This window comes from Kogia breviceps, chromosome 3 (genome assembly GCF_026419965.1).
Source record: "Kogia breviceps isolate mKogBre1 chromosome 3, mKogBre1 haplotype 1, whole genome shotgun sequence".
NCBI classification, from domain to species: domain Eukaryota; kingdom Metazoa; phylum Chordata; class Mammalia; order Artiodactyla; family Physeteridae; genus Kogia; species Kogia breviceps.
In genome coordinates, this window is record NC_081312.1 from 188,582,189 (window position 1) to 188,590,405 (window position 8,217).

Here is an 8,217-nt window from a genome sequence, read left to right on the forward strand (position 1 = left end):
ACAAGCAAACAGTGATGAACAACACAATAAGGGAAATGAAAAATACACCAGAAGGAATCAGTGGTAGAATAACTGAGACAGAAGAATGGATAAGTGAGCTGGAAGACAGAATGGTGGAAATTACTGCCATGGAGCAGAATAAAGAAAAAAGAATGAAAAGAAATAAGGAGAGAATCAGAGACTTCTGGGACAACATTAAATGCAACAACATTTGAATTATAGGGGTTTCAGAAGAAGGAGAGAAAGAGAAAGGGTCTGAGAAAATATGGGAAGAGATTATAGTAGAAAACTTCCCTAACATGGGAAAGGAAATAGTCAAGCCCAGGAAGCACAGAGAGTCCCATACAGGATAAGTCCAAGGAGAAACATACCAAGACATATTAATCAAACTAACAAATGTTAAATTCAATGAAAAAATATTAAAAACAGCAAGGAAAAAGCAACAAATAACATACACGGGAATCCCCATAAAGTTATCAGCTGATTTTTCACCAGAAAAATCACTCTCTGCAGGCCAGAAGAGAGTGGCAGGATATATTTAAAGTGATGAAAGGGAAAAACTTACAGCCAAGCTTACTCTACCCAGCAAGGATAGTGGTGGCTGGGTAGGTAAACGAAGCATGTGAGATGGCTGGGGTCAGCTCTATGGTGTACAGAGGGTAGGGGGCCCAGGCCTCTAGGGATGTGGGGATCAGAGTGGCCCCCATCAGGTCATAGGGGTATCGTGCAATGAAGTGTGCTCCGAGGGCGGGGTGAGCATTGGTGGGATTTGGTGTAGCCATTAGCTTGTTCTTGGCCATCTTGGTGTTGGCTTTGGCAAACTCTCGCCTCAGGGTCTGCGGGTTCTCAGGATCAAAGCGAATAGCGTTCAATGCATTCTTGGCCGCTTCTGTTCCTGCCTGGCTGTCAAAGATCACAAAACCAACAGGCTGTCTCAATGTGAGCTTGATCAGGGACCCTTCATACCCTTGAATGTCCTGAAGAACAGGTAGAGTTCTCTGGGCTTAATATGCACAGGGAGCCCACTGACGAACAGTGTCCGGACCTCCTCCTCCTCCAGGGTGCCGCTGGAGCCTGAGCCCGTGCCGCTGCTGTGCTCACCGTCTGGCTTCAGGCTGCTTATGGTGCGGGGGGTGGAGCGGAGGTGGGAAGGGGCGGGGGGAGCTGGGCACTTTGGGGTGAGAGGCTGGTGGGGGGCAGCTGCAGCATCGGACTGGGTCACAGCAAGTTTGGCAGGTGCAGGAGGCGGGGAGGGTGTGAGGCACTGGGAACTGGAACCTACAGCATAATCTTTTATGACACACCTCCTAAAGCAATGAAAATAAAAGCAAAAATAAGTGAATAGGACATAAGTTAACTTAAAAGCATTTGCACAACAAAGGAAGCCATAAACAAGATGAAAAAACAACCCTCAGAATGAGAGAAAATATTTACAAATGAAGCAACGGACAAAGGATTAATCTCCAAAATATACAAACAGCTCATGCAGCTCAATACCCAAAAAAACCAAACAACCCAATCAAAAAATGGGCAGAAGACTTAAATAGACATTTCACCAAAGAAGACATACAGATGGCCAAGAGGCACATGAAAAGATGCTCAACATCACTAATCATTAGAGAAATGCAAATGAAAACTACAATGAGGTGTCACCTCACCCTGGTCAGAAGGGCCATCATCAAAAAAATCTACAAACAACAAATGCTGGAGAGGGTGTGGAGAAAAGGGAACCCTCTTGCACTGTTGGTTGGAATGTAAATTGATACAACCACTATGGAGAACAGTGTGGAGGTTCCTTAAAACACTAAAAATAGAACTACCATGTGACCCAGCAATCCCACTCCTGGGCATATACCCAGAGAAAACCATAATTCAGAAAGACACATGCATCTCAATGTTCATTGCAGCACTATTTACAATAGCCAGGACATGGAAACAAGTTAAATGTCCATCGAAGATGAATGGATAAAGAAAATGTGGTACATATATATAATGGAATATTACTCAGCCATAAAAAAAATGAGATTGCAGACTTTGGTGCTGGCCCAAACTTCAGGAGAACAGTCCCAAATTTTGTTACCAACATAGATAATTTTCAAATATCTATAAACAACATTTAAAATGCAGGAATAGATTCTGCTTTCCTTTTAGCAGAGTTTACATAAACTTCCCCATTTAGTAGCAATATGCCTTGACTCTCTTAAAATTTTCTTACATTTTGCTTTTCATATCACTGTGAAATGATTTCAACATCCACCCAAGTAGATGCCATTTTCTAAAGCTGATGTATTTGTCCCCCTTCAGTGCCACCCCCAAAACATCTAAAGGCATCACTGTTCCCTGCCAAGACACTTTCATCCAGCAAATAACTGCATGATTTTTAAGAGCCAGTCTGGACGTTAGAGATGTAATAGCAACAAGACAAAGTTCTTGCTTTTATGGAACTCCCATTATAGTGGGCAGTTAATCACGATAAATTGAGAGATAATAGTAGTCAGTACTCTCCAGAGAAATAGAACCAATATGATAGTTAGGTAGATAGATAAATAATTAGGAATTGGCTTATGGAATTATGGAGGCTGGCAAGTCTAAAATTTGCAGAGCCCATATCCCAGTTTGTGTCTGAAGACCAGTAGGCTGCTGTAGAACCAGGAAGAGCTTATGTTCCAGTTTGGAGGTCATCAGGCATGAGACTTCTCTCTTATGCAAAGAAGGATCAACTTTATTAGGGTCTTCAACTGATTGAATGAGGCCCAACCATGTTATAAAGAACATTCTGCTTTATTTAATCTACCAACTTAAATGTTAGTCTCATCCAAAAATTCCTCCACAGAAACACCCAGAATAATGTGCAACCAAATAACTGAGCACCTTATGACCCAGTCAAATTGACACATAAAATTAACCATCACAAGAGATTAAAAAGTTGAAAAATAAAATGTTTCATGACTCTAAGGCTACAGAGATATTAAAGCTGTGACCTTCTCACATGGTGATATGAGAAAAAGTGACCGGGGAAGGGAAGAGATTAAAATAGGTATGTGTTTAAGTTACAGTACTGTCCCAGACTTTAAATATATTAACATTCAAATGCCATCCTGTGGCTGATGATTCACGTTAGGTTTTACTTGTTTCATGTCATTCATCTCACATCTGTTAAAATCTGTTGGACTGACTGTCGGAGTCAATGGAGTTGCTGTCTTAAGCCCCCAGGGTTTTTGCTCATATTTCACGTGTATTATTATTAGTAATTCCATGCTCGATGGGTTCAGGGTACAGCCATGCCAGCTTTACTCTAGGATCAAATGCCTTCTTTGGTTATAATGGAGCAAGCACACTATAAAATAAAATATTCATGGTCAGTGTACATAAGGATGCCATAACAGAAATATTTACACACTTAAACTGACATACAGAATCACTTTACAACCGTTACATTTAGTGCAACAATAACATCATTACATAGAATAAACAGGACTGAATCATTTCCCAAATTCTGGGCCTCCATAAATAGCAGTCTGCATTCTTGGCCCAGTGTTATAACTTTTGCTTTGTAACTTTATGCAATCTAATAAAAGACATCATAAAAATGGTCTTGGCCATGGCCCATAACCCATAATTTGTCTTTAAGACACATTGTCATTATTGTGTAGGCCAAATCTTTAAATTCTTTTCACACACAATGGCCCCCCACCACCTGCATTGTTCAGAAGGCCCACTAAAGTCAAGAGAATTAATTGCTAGCTTTCTCTTTAATATATAAGTGTATCAAATCAACACTTTGTACACCTTACACTTACACAATACTATAAGTCAATTAAATCTCAAAGATAAATTTTTACAAATGTATTGGGATAGGAAGCAGATCCATGGTTGCTGAGGGTGATGGGAAGAATCAGAGGGGCAGGGTTACAATGGAGCAGGAGAAACCTTTTGGGGCGTATGGCTGTGTTGGTTAGCTTGATTGTGGTTATGGTTTCATAGGTGTATAAATATATCAAAACTGATCAAATTGTTTACTTTATACACATCCAGTTAATTGTATAACAATTATAGCTGAGTAAGCCATTCAAAAAACAATAGAAGGCAATTTACTCTGACTTTTATGAATTAAAAAATATCAAACAAATTATTTGCTAGCTGCCTGGGCACCTGCAAATAGAGGCACATCACAAGAGAGTTGCCACAATTGTTTTGCTAGTCAAACTCAGGTGAACAAAATTGAATAAATAAAAAGTTTCATGCATAGTCTTTTATTTATTTTACTTGTTTGCTTAGGTATTTATCATACTGTTATGAAGAGTCACAGTTGCCTGGCCAGCTGCAGAACTATAACTCTGACCATCACTTCTACCCATTTCTTTCCCTGGCCCTTAAACCCTGCCTCAGGTTACTAACCACTCTGCATTTTCTATTTAGCATCCTCTTGATGTCTTAGAATACTTTAACATGACTAAAAAAAAAAAGTTGTTTAGTTCTAAATGTCCTTTGAACTTAAAAAAAAAAAGGGTGGGGGGCAGGTATTATGTTCATAGCAGCACTATTCACAATAGCCAAGAGGTGAAAGCAATCCAAGTGTCCACTGTCAGGAATGGATAAACAAAATTTGATATATATGTATAGTGGAATATTATTCAGCCTTAAGAAAGAAGGAAATTCTGACACATGCTACAAGTTATCCCTGGGTATTTTATTCTTTTTGACACAGTTGTATATGTGTCTATCAAATCAAGCTTAATTGTGTCATTCAAATCTATATTTTCTTCTTACATCAACAAGAGATGTTTGGTAAATTTTCTACCATGACATTGGATTTGCCAATATCTTCTTGTAATTTTATAAATTTTTGAATATTCAAAATAATTTATTAGGTGTATACATGTGTGGAATTTTTATATCTTCTTATGAACTGAACATTTACTATTGTATAGTAAACCTCTATATCCCTAATGATGCTTTTGGTTTTAAAGTTTTATATTAATACAGTCACACCAGCTTTCGTTTAATTAGCATTTACCTAACATACATTTTCCATCCTTTTGCTTTCCAACTGTCTATAGCTTTACGTAGGTCTTTCTTACAAATCAGCATATGGCTGGATTTTTAAAAATCTACTCTATCACTCTCTTTTCTCATTGGCAAGTTTAGTTCATTTATATTAACTGTGATTATCATCTTACTTTTTTTTTTTTTTTTTTTTTTTTTTCAGTACGCGGGCCTCTCACTGCCGTGGCCTCTCCCATTGCGGAGCACAGGCTCCAGACGCGCAGGCTCGGTGGCCATGGCTCATGGGCCCAGCCGCTCTGCGGCGTGTGGGATCTTCCCAGACCAGGGCACGAACCCGTGTTCCCTGCGTTGGCAGGTGGACTCTCAACCACTGCGCCACCAGGGAAGCCCTCATCTTACTTTTTTACATTGTTTCCCTCCTTTTGCTATATTCTTTTTCCTTACTGTTTTTTTAAAATTTGATAATCTGTATCTCTCTCTGTATAGTTTTGTGGGGCTACCATAATAAAGTACCACAAACTGGATGGCTTAAAACAACAGAAAAATACTGTTTTACAGTTCTAGAGGCTAGAAGTCTGAAGCCAAAGTGCTGGCAGGGCTCTGCTCCCTCTGGAGGCTCTGAGGGAGCATCTTCCTTGCCTCTCACCTGCCTCTGGCAGTTCCTGTTTGTAGTTGCATCACTCCAATCTGTGTGTCATTTTCACATGGGCTTCCTCCCTGCATGTCTGTGTCTTTGCATCCAAATGTGTCCTTTTTTCTTTTTTTTCCTTGGCCATGCCACACAGCTTACAGGATCTTCGTTCATCTGTGAAAGCATGGAGTCATAACTATCGGACTGCCAGGGAATTCCCTAAATGTTTCCTTCTTAATAAGGGCACCAGTCACTGTTTTTAAGGCCTGGCCTAATCTAGTATGACCCTTAACTTGAGTACACCTACAAAGACCCTATTTCCAAATAAGGCCATGTTCACAGGTACTGGGGGGTTAGGTCTTGAACTATCTTTCTGGAGACAAATTCAACCCACAACACCCTCCTTTCAAGATTAGAACTTTAAACACATTTTCATCTTCCTTTCTTACCCTTTATACCCTGTCATCTTGGTCTTGTGATATTTCTTAAGATTTAGCTCCTGGGTTGTTATGTACACAATTTCTCTCTTCATTTTGCTTTTTTTAAACTTTTATTCTGTTTTATTATATTGTGGGTTTTTTAACACAGTTATTTGATCATTTCAACTTTCCGTATCTATTTGTAGCATTTCCTAGATTTGTTCTTCTTCACATTTGAAGACTTTCTTGAAAACCGTTTGTGGATCTTTGTGTAGTGACCCTTTTGAAGCCTTGTATGTCTGAGATTGTTGCATTAAGCTCTGACATACACATGGAAATTTCAAAGGTTATAAAATTCTAGACTAAAAGTTTTGTGCTTCAACCCATTGAAACATTACTGTCTTCCTGCATCTGTTTCTAATGGGAAGAAGAGTAACATCATTTGTTTGAAGGTCACATGTTTTTCTTTTTTGAAATTTTAGAGCCTTTGTAATCTGAAGTCTTTCTCATTTCTTCAGTTCTGGGAAAAATTCTACATCGTTTCTTCATGTATTTTCTTCATTATTATTTTTCTCTCCTTCTAGAATCAGTTATAGTAGATGTTAGCACTCTGTTCTCCATATAGCTTAGCTTTTATTCTATGTTTTTATTTCTTTTCTATTTTGTATTTCTTTGTCCTCTCCTACTTTCTTCTTGGGAGAGTTTTTCAATCTGTTTAACTCATCAGCTGGTTCTTCTATTATTTATGCCATTATGTTCTTATTTCAAATTATTTTCTTTTTCATACTTGATATTTATATTAGGTTCTTTTTATGTTTTTGTGCCTATATTGTTCATTTATATTTTTTCACATATGTATTGTTTATTTATTTATTTATTTTTTGGCTGCACTGCACAGCTTGTGGGATCTTAGTTCCCTGACCGGGGATTTAACCTGTACCCTCTGCAGTGAAAGCAGGGAGTCCTAACCACTGGATGCCAGGGAAGTCCCTTAAGTTTATTTAAATATCTTGGTCCATTTGGTTCTAGTACTCCCAGGGATCTCTGGTTTGTTATTTTTCTTTTGCGATAATTACACTCCACAAGTCTATCATTATTTTAGCTAATGAAGTCATACTCCCGAGGTGTATCTAATAATGGATGATAGGAAAGGGCTCAAAAACCTGCAGGAGCCCACACCCTGGATCTAACATCCTGAGTCCAAGGAGTAGGCAGGGATGAGCCTTAGAGTGGAAATTCCCAGGAGTCATAAAACAAGTTAATCGCCCACTTTTGTCACCAAGCAGCACCTCAGGTCAGGACTTGTGCATGTTGATGCCCAGATCAACAGCCCAGACCAATTAAATCAGAACCCCTGGGGATCTTGAGGTGAGGAAACTAATCCATTTCAGACTTCTGGCACCAGCACTATAAAAGAATAAATATGTGTTGTTTTAAGCCACCAAGTTTGTGGTCATTTGCTACAGCAGCAACAGGAAACTAATACAGCTCAGCTTTCCCTTTTTACTTCAGTCACAAGAAGCATATATCAATTTTTGTAATTAAAAAATAATAGAAAAAGGGATTATTTCTGATTACTAAAATTATCCTTGAATCCTGTGAGATTTTTTAACATGTGTATGCACGACATGTTCAAAAATAAAATATTTACATTAAAAAATAGCAGAAGGATGCAGATTTATGTTGTTATCTATGGACCACGCAGCGGTCTGACATGTATAGGAGGAATGTGGGTGTCATGGGCTAAACAGCCCAGGAACTTTGCCTTCAGCAACTTCATTCTTGTTTTTTATGTTATTGTTTGTTTCATTTATTTGGTTTCCTGGAACTGTGTTCCTGGTGGAAATATAGTATCTCAGAGATGTATAATGACCTACCAAGGAGACAGGGTTGTGATTTCAGTGTGTTACCTTGCAGCAGTGTTAACCAGCCATATCATCAAGAACTTTAATAATGAAACACACAAAAAAACAACAATCTTAGTGAGTATCAGCTTTCTGTGTGATGAGGGTATGCACAGCTACTCTTCCCTTTACTAGTGTTGGTCCAAAGATGTGGAAATAACCCCAAGTAAATCTGACCCAGTTTCTTCTTTGTTCTATTTTTTATCTTGACAACCCAGCCCCTGAAGACTGGGACATCCCCAGTGCCTTAGACCCG

General features: G+C 38.8%; 1 pseudogene; it reads right to left on the bottom strand.

Moving 5' to 3' along the window:
• Positions 1–578: 578 nt before the first annotated feature.
• Positions 579–6,170, bottom strand: LOC131752933 (RNA-binding protein with multiple splicing 2 pseudogene; annotated as a pseudogene).
• Between the last annotated feature and the right edge of the window lie 2,047 nt (positions 6,171–8,217).